The sequence below is a fragment of the Oncorhynchus clarkii genome, chromosome 4 (genome assembly GCF_045791955.1).
Source record: "Oncorhynchus clarkii lewisi isolate Uvic-CL-2024 chromosome 4, UVic_Ocla_1.0, whole genome shotgun sequence".
NCBI lineage: Eukaryota > Metazoa > Chordata > Actinopteri > Salmoniformes > Salmonidae > Oncorhynchus > Oncorhynchus clarkii.
This window is the reverse complement of record NC_092150.1, coordinates 26,868,140-26,882,735: the sequence shown is the minus strand read 5'-3', so window position 1 is coordinate 26,882,735 and position 14,596 is coordinate 26,868,140.

Sequence of the window (14,596 nt, the reverse complement as noted above, 5' to 3'; positions counted from 1 at the left end):
TCCTGATCTGTCTGTGATGTCATACCTCAAGGTGAGTTACAGTGTGCTGAGAGGGTCAGAAGAGGCGGGCCTGATCAATACTCCCTACGGTTCTGTCCCATCAATTTGACCTGTGATCAGTCTGCATCGTTAACCACCATTAATTGACAGGGATAATAAAAGCCCTGTGTGTGTGTGTGTGTGTGTGTGTGTGTGTGTGTGTATTGTGTTGGCGGTGCCAGAGAGACTGCTGGGAAGCGCAGACCTTTTTATGGTCAAATTAATTAAAACTGCTACTGAAGAAACTCAAAGCGGGAACACCAAACACGTCTTTTCTCCATCGACTGAAGGGCATTCCAGGATTGATGAAGCATCGGCGGGCACGCGGTGTGTGTGGGTAGATGGGTGTGTGTGTCCTGTGTGTAACTAGGCAGGGGTATTGTTCATTTCTCTCTCACACAAACACCTAAGTGAGGACAACAATGGCTGTGAATCAGTTCCGGGTCATGGCAGGTCACAGTAAAGTTGAAGTGATACGGTCACAGCTACAACAGCAGCACAGTAGAGGTATTATCAGCCTACCAGCCTAATATACCACCACAAAAAGTCTCCACACCATACACACCTGATTAATAACATACATTCACAGTATACACACACACACACACACACACACACACACACACACACACACACACACACACACACACACACACACACACACACACACACACACACACACACACACACACACACACACACACACACACACAAATGGCTGGGGCCTGTACAAGGAGAAAGAGCTAGAGAACAAGCCAGGTGTGACAGAGGATAACTTTTGTGTGGAGGTCATTAAGAAAGGAAAGAGAAAGGGGATACCTAGTCAGTTGAAACACTGCATGCATTCAAACAAAATGTGTCTTCTGCCTTTATCCCAACCCCTCTGATTTAGAGAGGTGGGGGCGCTGCCTTAATTGACATCCACATCATCAGCACCCAGGAAGCAGTTGTTGTTGGAGTTAACTGCTTTGCTCAAGGGCAGAATAGCAGATTTTTCCAGTTATTGTCCAGACGCTCTAAACACTAGGCCACCGCCATGACAGGTAGAAAATATAGTTGATGACAGAAAGACAACTCATCATGTCATCTTTCCTCTTTCCTGTCCTCCATGCTAAATATATTTCCTTCCCCCTCTCTCCTTACCTCCTCTTACTTTCCCTTTCATCTCCTTAGCCCTTTCTCTCTCTCTCTCTCTCTCTCGCTCTCTCTGCATAGTTGGAAGTTCAAATCTCTTCAAAACTACATCAACATTACTGGTTATATGCCTGCCCAAGTCAGTATTCGACGTCCATCCATGTCTGAGGATGTCAGGAGATGTGGAAACCGGCCACAAGGGGCAGCAGTGAGTGCTGTTACTTTCAAGTAGGTTTCGGGAAGTATCTGCCTCTGGTTCCAAAGCTTGCATGTTCAAATCCAGTGATAGAAAGATGTTTTTGATGACTTTTGATACCTATCCCAAACCTTAACCCTTCACTGATTCTCAACACAGGGCCGCACAAGGGTATATCCTCAGTCCCCTCCTGTACTCCCTGTATACCCATGACTGCGTGGCCTTACACAGTTCCATCTTCATCATCAAGTTCGCTGATGAAACGACAGTAGTAGGCCTGATTACCAACAACAACGAGACAGCCTACAGGGACGACGTAGGCACTCTGATGGCATGGTGCCAAGTAAACAACCTCTCCCTCAGCAAAACAAAGGAGATGATTGTGGACTTCAGGAGAAATCAGGCTGGGCACGCCCCCATCCTCATCAACGGGGCCGCTGTGGAGACGATCAAAAACTTCAAGTTCCTCGGCATATCCATCTCCGAGCAGCTGAAATGGTCAAACCACAAGGACATCGTGGTCAAGAAGGCACGACAGCGATTCACTCTTCAACCTCAGGATGCTGACGAAATTCGGCCTTTCCCAGAGGGCCCTCGCAGTGTTCCACAGGAGCACCATTAAGAGCATACTGTCGGGCTGCATCACAGCCTGGTAGAGCAACTCCACAGCCGCTGACCACAAGACACTACAGACGGTGGTACAGTGCATTCGGAACGTATTCAGACCCTTTTGCTTTTTCCAAATTTAGTTAAGTTACAGCATTATTCTAAAATTGATTCAATAAATGTTTCCCTCATCAATCTACACATAATTCCCCACAATGACAAATTGAAAACAGTTTATTATAAATTTTAGAAAATGAATTACAAATAATAAACAGAAATACCTTACTTACATAAGTGTTCAGACCCTTTCCTAAGAGACTCAAAATTGTGCTCAGGCATATCCTGTGTCCATTGATCATCCTTGAGATGTTTCTACAACTTGATTGGAGTCCACCTGTGGTGAATTAAATTCATTGGACATGATTTGGAAAGGCACACACCTGTCTATATAAAGGTCCCACAACTGACAGTGCATGTCAGAGGAAAAACCAAGCCATGGGGTCGAAGGAATTGTCCTTAGAGCTCCGAGACAGGATTGTGTCGAGGCACAGATCTGGGGAAGGGTACCAAAACATTTCTTCAGCATTGAAGGTTCCCAAGAACACAGTGGCCTCCATCATTCTTAAATTGAAGAAGTTTGGAACCACCAAGACTCTTCCTAGAGCTGGGCGCCAGGCCCAACTGAGCAATCAGGGAAGAAGGGCCTTGGTCAGGGAGGTGACCAAGAACCCGATGGTCACTCTGACAGAGCTCCAGAGTTCCTCTGTGGAGATGGGAGAACCTTCCAGAAGGACAACCATCTCCACAGCACTCCACCAATCAGGCCTTTATGGTAGAGTGGCCAGTCGGAAGCCACTCCTCAGCAAAAGGCACATGATAGACTGCTTGCACCTAAAGACTCTCAGACCATGAGAAACAAGATTATCTGGTCTAATGAAACCAAGATTGAACTCTTTGGCCTGAAGCCAAGCATCACGTTTGGAGGAAATCTGGCACCATCCCTACAGTGAAGCATGGTGGTGGCAGCATCATGCTGTGGGGATGTTTTTCAGAGGCAGGGACTGGGAGACTAGTCAGGATCGAGGGAAAGATGAACAGAGCAAGTACAGAGAGACCTCTGACTAAGGCGAAGGTTCACCTTCCAACATGACAACGCACGAGTGGCTTCGGGACAAGTTTCTGAATGTCAATGATTAGCCCAGCCAGAGCCCCGGACTTGACCCCGATAGAACATCTCTGGAGAGACCTGAAAATAGCTCCCCATCTAACCTGACAGAACTTGAGAGGATCTGCAGAGAAGAATGGGAGAAACTCCCTAAATACAGGTGTGCCAAGCTTGTAGCGTCATACCCTAGTAGACTCGAGGCTGTAATTGCTGCCAAAGTACTGAGTAAAGGGTCTGAATGCTTATGTTAATGTGATATTTCATTTTCTTTACATTTATAAATTATCTTAAATTTATAAAAAAAACGATTTTAGCTTCGTCATTATGGGGTATTGTGTGTAGATTGATGAGGGGGGGGAAACATTTAATCCATTTTAGAACAAGGCTGTAACGTAACAAAATGTGGAAAAAGTCAAGGGGTCTAAATACTTTCCGAATGCACTGTATGTTCAGCCGAACGCACCATTGGGTGCACAGGTCTGTGGTGAAATTTTGTCAGCCAGTGGTTGTCAAGCAAATAACTGCCGGTCTCATGGTAATTGGCCGTAATTGAACAAAAACACATATAGTATCTACTGGCTTCCACGCATAGCCCACAAGCCATTGACGCAGACCGTAGGAACATCCACATTTTAAAAAGTCTAATAAATAAATGTAATATAGCCTACAATATCACAATAAATCCATTATGCATTTTAGACAGGTCTAAAGAAACATGTTATGAAGAAAATGTAGTCCATTTCAGAATAACAGAATAGCATACTGTGAGTTGTATGCTTTTGTTAGGACCTTCTGTCTATGCAATATGGCTGTGGACTACACTAGTTCAGTTAGAAGACAAGATTTTCTGAGAATTCCGTAGCATTTTTTTATATTACTTTAAAGTATGAAGAATACAATTGAACATAGCTGAAAAAAATATAATTTCCTCCAAAAGATTTCTGAGGGAGTGCAGCTATTCTGTGTTGAGTGGTTAACAAAGAAAATGGTTCCTTCTATATGCTTCATTTAGAGTTAAGGCAACTTTAGGTGTGATATAAACGTTGGGCTATATGTTCAAAATGTTAAAACATTCTAACATGCTACCTAAACCGGACGCGTCGTGAGCACGAGCAAAATAAATCTACACATACATGTTATTCAATCATTGCACCCACACTGCTGGCGTGCGCCAACGAACGTCTGCGTTGCCAGGCTCTAAAATAGAAGTCGCATCTATTTGTGATGCAAGTCTTGCCTCTGCCATCTCCTCATTGGCTTTTAGAAGCATATACCCACGTCCTCATTGGTTATACCCACGTGGGTGATTGAAAGATTAACTGAGGTTGGTCGGTCGGTCAGTTGCGGTAATACACCTTATTATGAAAGATAGATGCCAATCACCATATAAAGTCCAAAGAAGAAAAAGAAGCCTAGATAGAGGAGATGAATAGAAACGATTCGGTTGACCATTTTATGTGTGGATTAATTGTCGGAGTAGAGGACCTTGTGCATTTCAGGTTTAACAACAACTCAATGTTTATATCCCAGGACAAATTAGCTAGCAACAGCAAGCTAGCTAGCTAAATAGGACAAATTAGCTAGCAACTGCAAGCTAGCTAGCTAAATTGCCATACATGTTTAATGCTTTTCGACCGGTCCCCAAATTAATATAATTGGTTCAGAGTTTGTTTTGATATTTCAACCTTTGTGTTGTGATCGCATTTGGTGTGGAGGGACAAAATCAATTTGCGCACGATGGAGCACGTGCACGTCTGTTTTGGGCATGGTGTTTCATGAAACGCATGAAAGGCAAAAAGTTGCATGAAGGGAACAATTCTTGCACAGGCTGCACACACTTCATCAGTCTCGCATTCACAATTTGACACTTGATAATGATAATGTCTTGAATTTCCCGGTGGCATCCCCGGTGACTTGGCCGTAATGCCCCCTAAAAAACCATGCCCTTTGCGGCCAGTGGCTGTTGTGCCCTTGGTCTGAATATAATAATGATCATTTCTTTCTCCCGGCTGGGTGTTCCGAACCACATCTCATTCACAAGGCTCTCTCAGATATCGCAATTAATTATCCAATGCCTGTCACGTGATGAGGTGTGGGACTATGTGTGATTTGAAAAAGTCCGCAAAAAGAGGCATGTGCTGTTTCTTGTCTTACTGCACACAAGCTGGGGATCATTCACAAGTGATAATATATAATTCACTAGTGATAAGGTGTAATTTAGTCTTTACAAACACTAAATAATATATGGGTGAAATTAGTTTTGATTTAGAATGGGCCATTATGATGCACCTGTCTCGGAACAGAGAAAGGGAAAAAAAAGACATGTCATCTATGCACTTAATTAGTGTATAGAGGACGCTTTTCCGATGTGTGAGTGAGAGCTGGTTAATTTTCATGCCTGCCAGGTAGGCTATACTCCTGTTGTAAAGTGAAGCAATGTGCTTAATACTAGGAAAGTTGATAAATAAATATAGTAGGTCTAGTCTATAGAAAGCTGTTGGGATCCTCCTCTTTTTAATAGAGGCCATCAAAACTTTGCATTGATGTGAGAGTGATTAGAGGGACAATAGAGTGCTAAGTACCAGGCAGTTAGCAAGTTCGGTAGGCTACTAATGACCATCAGTCGCATCAGAGCTTGGAGAAGCCTAGTTACTGTGACTAGAAAGTCACGTTGAATTTGACTGTGGTCATGACTCGTGACTGCTGGTGTGGCGGTAATACGGTCATCGTAACAGCTCTAGGTGCACATTGACTGCCCTCCAGGACACAAACAACATGAGGTGTGCAGGAAAGCCAAGAAGATAACCAGGGACCCTAGCCACCCGAGCCATGGCCTGTTCTCCCCGCTTCCATCGCCAAGACGTGTACAGTGCAGGAGCATCATGGCCAAGAGCTTTTACCCCCAGACCAGCTACCTGATGAGAAACATGGATATTCTAATTCTGACGTGAGACTGTGAGAGCTTGTTGGCCCAGCAGGCACTTCCACACATGTGCACTTCCACACACACCCAAACACACACAAAGGCTTTCCCCTGTGTGAAGCAGTTGTTGTTTCAGCTGTTGTAGAGTAAAAAGTGCCTCTGTAGATTGTGTGTCGGACTGGCCTTGCGTGTGTGTGTGTGTGTGTGTAACTATATTTGTGGGGAGCAGAAGACCCAAAAAGAATAGTAATCAAACAAACATTTTACCAATAGGGGACATTTTGTTAATACCCACAAGGTCAAATGCTATTTTCTGGGGGATTTAGGGTTAGGTTTAGAATTAGTGTTAGAATTAGATATAGGGATAGGAGCTAGGGTTAGGTTTTAGGGTTAGGTTCAGGGTTAAGATTTGGTTTTAGGGTTAAGGTTAGGTTTAGGGAAAATGGGATTTTGAATGGGACTGAATTTTGTGTCCCCACAAGGTTAGTTGTACAAGACTCTGTGTGTGTGTGTGTGTGTGTGTGTGTGTGTGTGTGTGTGTGTGTGTGTGTGTGTGTGTGTGTGTGTGTGTGTGTGTGTGTGTGTGTGTGTGTGTGTGTGTGTGTGTGTGTGTGTGTGTGTGTGTGTGTAATTTTGACACTAAGCTAAAGAAAAAAGTTCAGTGTGTCAGAAAAGCACAATCTCTCTCCCTCTCTCGCTCTCTCTCACTAGAGGAGAGCCTGGTGTCAAAGGTGAGATTAAAGTGAGGGTAAAGTAGTAGTTATGGGACCTCCCGAGTGGCGCAGTGGTGTAAGGCACTGCATCGCAGTGCTAGAGGTGTCACTACATCACACAATTGGCCCAACGTGTTCCGGGTTAGGGGAGGGTTTGGCTGGCTGGGATGTCCTTGTCCCATCGTAATCTAGCGACTCCTTATGGCGGCCGGGCGTACGCACGCTGGCTTCGGTTGCCAGCTGTACAGTGTTTCCTCCGACACATTGGTGTGGCTGGCTTCTGGGTTAAGCAAGCAGTGTGTCAAGAAGCATTGCGGCTTGCTGGCGTCGTGTTTCGGAGGACGCATGGCTCTCGACCTTCGCCTCTCCCGAGTCCATACGGGAGTTACAGCGATGAGACAAGACTGTAACTACCAATTGGATATAATGAAAAAGGGGTGAAAAAAATGTTAAAACAAAAAAGTAGTAGTTCTGTTTTCAGGTAAACAACCTCAGTGACTCCAATATAAAGTGTTTGCAGCTCCACTAACACAGAGAGATCAAACGTGAGCCACTTTAATATGACTATTTATGTAGCGATCACAGTATGTTGTTGAAATTAATCCCGCTAACGGGTTCGGTGCGCAGAAGAGGGTTAATACTTTCATTCACACCGCATGTGAGCAAGACAGTTCCTATAGACTGTAGGTGATTCATCTCACAATCACATCCTTCTCCATATGTGTTATAGTGTGTATGATGTGCGAGTGAAAAGGTGTGTGAATATAAGTCACAGGTTCATGTACAGTCCATTCGGAAAGTATTTTTCACATTTTCTTACGTTACAGTCTTATTCTAAAATGAATTGAATTGTTTTTTTTTCCTCATCAATCTACACACAATACCCCATAATGGCAAAAACAGGATTTTAGAAATTGAACAAATGTATTAAAAAAAAAAGAATTTCACATTTACATTCAGACCCTCTACTCAGAACTTTTTGAAGCACCTTTGGAAGCGATTACAGCCTTGAGTCTTCTTGGGTATAATGCTACAAGCTTGACACACCGGTATTTGGGGAGTGTCTCCCATTCTTCTCTGCAGATCCTCTCAAGCTCTATCAGGTTGGATTGGGAGTGTTGCTGCACAGCTATTTTCAGGTCCATCCAGAGATGTCCGACCGGGATTAAGTCTGGGCTCTGGCTGGGCCACTCAAGGACATTCAGAGACTTGTCCAGAAGCCCCCTGTTGGAAGGTTAGCCTTCACACGAGTCTGAGGTCCTGCGTGCTCTGGTACATGTTTTCATCCAGTATCTCTCTGTACTTTGCTCCGTTCATGTTTCCCACGATCCTGACTAGTCTTCCAGTCTCTGCCGCTGAAGAACATCCCCACAGCATGATGCTGCAACCATCATGCTTCACCATAGGGATGGTGTCAGGTTTCCTCCAGACGTGATGCTTGGCATTCAGGCCAAAGAGTTCAATCTTGGTTTCATCAGACCAGAGAATCTGTTTGCCAGCTCTAGGAAGAGTCTTGGCGGTTCCAAGCTTCTTCTATTTAAGAATGATGGAGACCACTGTGTTCTTGGGGACCGGACAATTCCTTTGACCTCATGGCTTGGTTATTACTCTGACATGCACTGTCAACTGTCGGACCCTATATAGACAGGTGTGTGCCTTTACAAATCATATCCAATCAATTGAATTGACCAAATGTGGACTCCAATCAAGTTATAGAAGCGTCTCAAGGATGATCAATGGAAACAGGATGTACTTGAGAACAATTTTGAGTCTCATAGGAAAGAGTCTGAATACTTATGTAAACAAGGTATTTCTGTTTATATTTTTAAGACATTTGCACCCAAAAATTAGATTGATGAGAAAAAAAAATATGTAATACATTTTAGAATAAGACTGTAACATAACAAAATGTGGAAAAAGTCAAGGGATCTGAATATTTTCTGAATGCACTGTATATTCTGCTCTGTTCCTCATTACGTGTGTGTTCTCTGCTCCACGCAGCAAATGAGCACCGGAAGATAACAACTTTACTCACTTGTGTGAGTGTGGGGAACACAATAGAGTTGAACCAAATAGTTGAAGTTCAACACAATGGAGTTGAACCAAACTAGACCTCTTTCCATCACAGAGGAAATCCTGCCTGCAGGGGCACTGATCAGAGGTGAAGCCACAGCAGGGCTGGGCAGAAGCCCTGCCAGATTGAACACTGGCCCACTCATTCAGGGTGGCTTAAAAGTCATGCTTATCTAACATCTCATTCCAAAATCATGGACATTAATATGGAGTTGGTCCACCCTTTGTTGCTATAACAGCCTCCACTCTCCTGGGAAGGCTTTACACTAGATGATGGAACATTGCTGCAGGGACTTGCTTCCATTCAGCCACAAGAGCATTAGTAAGGTCGGGAACTGATGCTGAGCAAATAGGCCTTCAATCCAATTCATCCAAAAGGTGTTTGGTGGGGTTGAAGTCAGGGCTCTGTGCAGGCCAGTCAAGATCTTCCACACCGATCTCGACAAACCATTTCTGTATGGACCTCACTTTGTGCACAGGGGCATTGTCATGCTGAAACAGGAACGGGCCTTCCCCAAACTCTTGCCACAAAGTTGGAAGCACAGAATCGTCTAGAATGTCATTGTATGCTGTAGCGTTAAGATTTCCCTTCACTGGAACTAAGGTGGTAGCCCAAACCATGAAAAACAGCCCCAGACCATTATTCCTCTTCCACCAAACTTCACAGTTGGCACTATGCATTGGGGAAGGTAGCGTTCTCCTGGCATCTGCCAAACCCAGATTCATCCATTGGACTGCCAGATGGTGAAACGTGATTCCTTACTCCAGAGAAAAGGTTTCCACTGCTCCAGAGTCCAATGGCTGCAAGCATTACACCACTGCAGCCGACGCTTGGCATTGTGAATGGTGATCTTAGGCTTGTGTGCAGCAGCTCGGCCATGGAAACCCATTTCATGAAGCTCCCAACGAACAGCTCTTGTGCTGACGTTGCTTCCAGTTTGGAACTTGGTAGTGAGTGTTGCAACCGAGGACAGATTATTTTTACGTGCTACGCTTGGCGGTCCTGTTCTGTGAGCTTCTATTGCCTACCACTTCACGGCTGAGCCATTGTTGCTCCTAGACGTTTCCACTTCATAATAAGAGTGGCAGAAATTGTAGGAACTAACTTGTTGGAAAGGTGGCACCCTATGACGGTGCCACGTTGAAAGTCACTGAGCTCTTCAGTAAGGCCATTCTACAGCCAATGTTTGTCTATGGAGATTGCATGGCTGTGTGCTTGATTTTATACACCTGTCAGCAACGGGTGTGGCTGAAATAGTAGAATCTACTCATTTGAAGGGGTGTCCACATACCCTTGTATATATAGTTATTATGTACAATGTGTAGGAGCCATTTTGGCCTGTTTATGAGTTGTGCATATGTTGTCTGTCAGGGGTTATTTTTACTTATTTTGTACACTTGAGGGCACTATATGTTAGGGTCACTGTGTGTATATAGAGTCTAAGTTGGAAGTGTACATACCCTTACATACCCTTAGAGTCATTAAAACTCGTTTTTCAACCATTCCACAAATTTCTTGTAAATAAACTCTAGTTTTGGCAAGTCGGTTAGGACATATACTTTGTGCATGACACAAGTCATTTTCCCCAAAATTGTTTACAGACAGATTATTTCACTTATAATTCACTATATTACTCTTCCAGTGGGTCAGAAGTTTACATTCACTAAGTTCACTGTGCCTTTAAACATCTTGGAAAATTCCAGAAAATTATGTCATAGCTTTAGAAGCTTCTGATAGGCTAAGTGACATAATTTGAGTCAATTCCACTTCATAATAAGTGGATCCCAGCAAAGGACCTTGTGAAGATGCTGGGGGAAACAGGTACAAAAGTATCTATTTCCACAGTAAAACAAGTCCTATGTCGACATAACTTGAAAGGCCACTCAGCAAGGAAGAAGCCACTGCTCCAAAACCGCCATAAAAAAGCCAGACTATGGTTTGCAACTGCACATGGAGACAAAGATCATACTTTTTGGAGAAATGTCCTCTGGTCAGATGAAACAAAAATATAACTGTTTGGCCATAATGACCATCGTTATGTTTGGAGGGAAAAGGGGGAGGCTTGCAAGCCGAAGAACACCATCCTAACCGTGAAGCATGGGGGTGGCAGCATCATGTTGTGGGGGTGCTTTGCTGCAGGAGGGACTGGTGCACACAAAATAGATGGCGTCATGAGGTTGGAAAATTATGTGGATACATTGATCAACATCTCAAGACAGTCAGGAAATTAAAACTTGGTTGCAAATGGGTCTTCCAAATGGACAATGACCCCAAGCATACTTCCAAAGTTGTGGCAAAATGGCCTAAGGACAACAAAGTTAAGGTATTGGAGTGGCCATCACAAAGCCCTGACCTCAATCCTATAGAACATTTGTGGGCAGAACTGAAAAAGCGTGTGCGAGCAAGGAGGCATACAAACTGGACTCAGTTACACCAGCTCTGTCAGGAGGAATGGGCCAAAATTCACCCAACTTATTGTGGGAAGCTGTGGAAGGCTACCTGAAATGTTTGACCCAAGTTAAACAATATAAAGGGAATGCTACCAAATACAAATTGAATGTACGTAAACTTCTGACCCATTGGGAATGTGATGATAGAAATAAAAAAATGAAATAAATCATTCTCTCTACTATTATTCTGTCATTTCACATTCTTAAAATAAAGTAGTGATCCTAACTGACCTCAGTCAAGGAATTTTTACTTGGATGAAATGTCAGGATTTGTGAAAAACAGAGTTTAAATGCATTTGGTTAAGGTGTACGTAAACTTCCGACTTCAACTGTAGGTAGCACAGGTGACCAGGAAGGGTTAGCACAGGTGAGAGGAGAGCACATACAGTTCTTACCGTATCACAGATATAGCTTATAGAATGCATATCTCTGTACCTATTGTATAGGAATATGTGTTTTGGATCTATTTACATTTTATATGCGCAGTAAATGGGAACTTCACCCAAAAAGAGTAACGTTTGGAAAGCTGTTTTTTGTGGACGTGTTACGGACAGCTCTCTCATGTGTCAGTGGCAGTTCATAGGGAATCGCCACTACATAATGATTTCAATGCCTATACAGTAGTACAGTGCCTTGCGAAAGTATTCGGCCCCCTTGAACTTTGCGACCTTTTGCCACATTTCAGGCTTCAAACATAAAGATATAAAACTGTATTTTTTTTTGTGAAGAATCAACAAGTGGGACACAATCATGAAGTGGAACGACATTTATTGGATATTTCAAACTTTTTTAACAAATCAAAAACTGAAAAATTGGGCGTGCAAAATTATTCAGCCCCTTTACTTTCAGTGCAGCAAACTCTCTACAGAAGTTCAGTGAGGATCTCTGAATGATCCAATGTTGACCTAAATGACTAATGATGATAAATACAATCCACCTGTGTGTAATCAAGTATCCGTATAAATGCACCTGCACTGTGATAGTCTCAGAGGTCCGTTAAAAGCGCAGAGAGCATCATGAAGAACAAGGAACACACCAGGCAGGTCCGAGATACTGTTGTGAAGAAGTTTAAAGCCGGATTTGGATACAAAAAGATTTCCCAAGCTTTAAACATCCCAAGGAGCACTGTGCAAGCGATAATATTGAAATGGAAGGAGTATCAGACCACTGCAAATCTACCAAGACCTGGCCGTCCCTCTAAACTTTCAGCTCATACAAGGAGAAGACTGATCAGAGATGCAGTCAAGAGGCCCATGATCACTCTGGATGAACTGCAGAGATCTACAGCTGAGGTGGGAGACTCTGTCCATAGGACAACAATCAGTCGTATATTGCAAAAAGTGTTGTTTAAAGTGTGCCACAAGCCACCTGGGAGACACACCAAACATGTGGAAGAAGGTGCTCTGGTCAGATGAAACCAAAATTGAACTTTTTGGCAACAATGCAAAACGTTATGTTTGGCGTAAAAGCAACACAGCTGAACACACCATCCCCACTGTCAAACATGGTGGTGGCAGCATCATGGTTTGGGCCTGCTTTTCTTCAGCAGGGACAGGGAAGATGGTTAAAATTGATGGGAAGATGGATGGAGCCAAATACAGGACCATTCTGGAAGAAAACCTGATGGAGTCTGCAAAAGACCTGAGACTGGGACGGAGATTTGTCTTCCAACAAGACAATGATCCAAAACATAAAGCAAAATCTACAATGGAATGGTTCAAAAATAAACATATCCAGGTGTTAGAATGGCCAAGTCAAACTCCAGACCTGAATCCAATCGAGAATATGTGGAAAGAACTGAAAACTGCTGTTCACAAATGCTCTCCATCCAACCTCACTGAGCTCGAGCTGTTTTGCAAGGAGGAATGGGGAAAAAATTCAGTCTCTCGATGTGCAAAACTGATAGAGACATACCCCAAGCGACTTACAGCTGTAATCGCAGCAAAAGGTGGCGCTACAAAGTATTAACTTAAGGGGGCTGAATAATTTTGCACGCCCACTTTTTCAGTTTTTGATTTGTTAAAAAAGTTTGAAATATCCAATAAATGTCGTTCCACTTCATGATTGTGCCCCACTTGTTGATTCTTCACAAAAAAATACAGTTTTATATCTTTATGTTTGAAGCCTGAAATGTGGCAAAAGGTCGCAAAGTTCAAGGGGGCCGAATACTTTCGCAAGGCACTGTATTTGCGTATTCAAAGTGAGATATTCATTTCATACCCACCTTACATTTAAAAAATATAGGCCTAAAGTCTTTCTATTGTATTGTGTGTCGCTGTTCTGGCACAGTCAGAAGAGGACTGACCACTCCTCAGAGCCTGGTTCCTCTCTAGGTTTCTTTCTACGTTCCTGCCTTTCTGGGGAGTTTTTCTTTGCCACCGTGCTTCTACATCTGCATTGCTTGCTGTTTGGGGTTTTAGGATGGGTTGCTGTATAGCACTTTGTGACATCAGCTGATGTAAAAAGGACTTTATAAATACATTTGATTGATTGATTTTCATTTGGCAAAAAGTATGCACTTTTGGGCATCCTCATCATCATTGGTGATCACTCTTACTATCGTTGTGTCATCAGCAAACTCGATGATTGTGTTTCAGTCGTGCACGGCCACGCAGTCGTGGGGGAAAAGGGAATACAGGAGTGGACTAAGCACACAACCCAGATGGGCCCCTGTGTTGATGGTCAGCATGGCGGATGTGTTGGATCCAGTTGCAGAGGGAGGTTTTCAGTCCCAGGGTCCTGAGCTTAGTGATGAGCTTAGAGGGGTCTATGGTGTTGAATGCTGAGCTGTAATAAATGAATAGCATTCTTACTAGGGGTGAAACGGTATGTTTATTTGTATTGAACAGTTTGGTAACAGGGTCCACGGTGCACGGTTCGGTACGTACTGCAAACCGAACAAGACATGACTCATATATTATAGCTAGGAATTTTATATATATATATATATATATATATATATACACACACACACACACTGCTCAAAAAAATAAAGGGAACACTAAAATAACACATCCTAGATCTGAATGAATGACATATTCTTATTAAATACTTTTTTTTGTGCTGACAACAAAATCACACAAAAATTATCAATGGATATCAAATTTATCAACCCATGGAGGTCTGGATTTGGAGTCACACTCAAAATTAAAGTGGAAAACCACACTACAGGCTGACCCAACTTTGATGTAATGTCCTTAAAACAAGTCAAAATGAGGCTCAGTAGTGTGTGTGGCCTCCACGTGCCTGTATGACCTCCCTACAACGCCTGGGCATGCTCCTGATGAGGTGGTGGA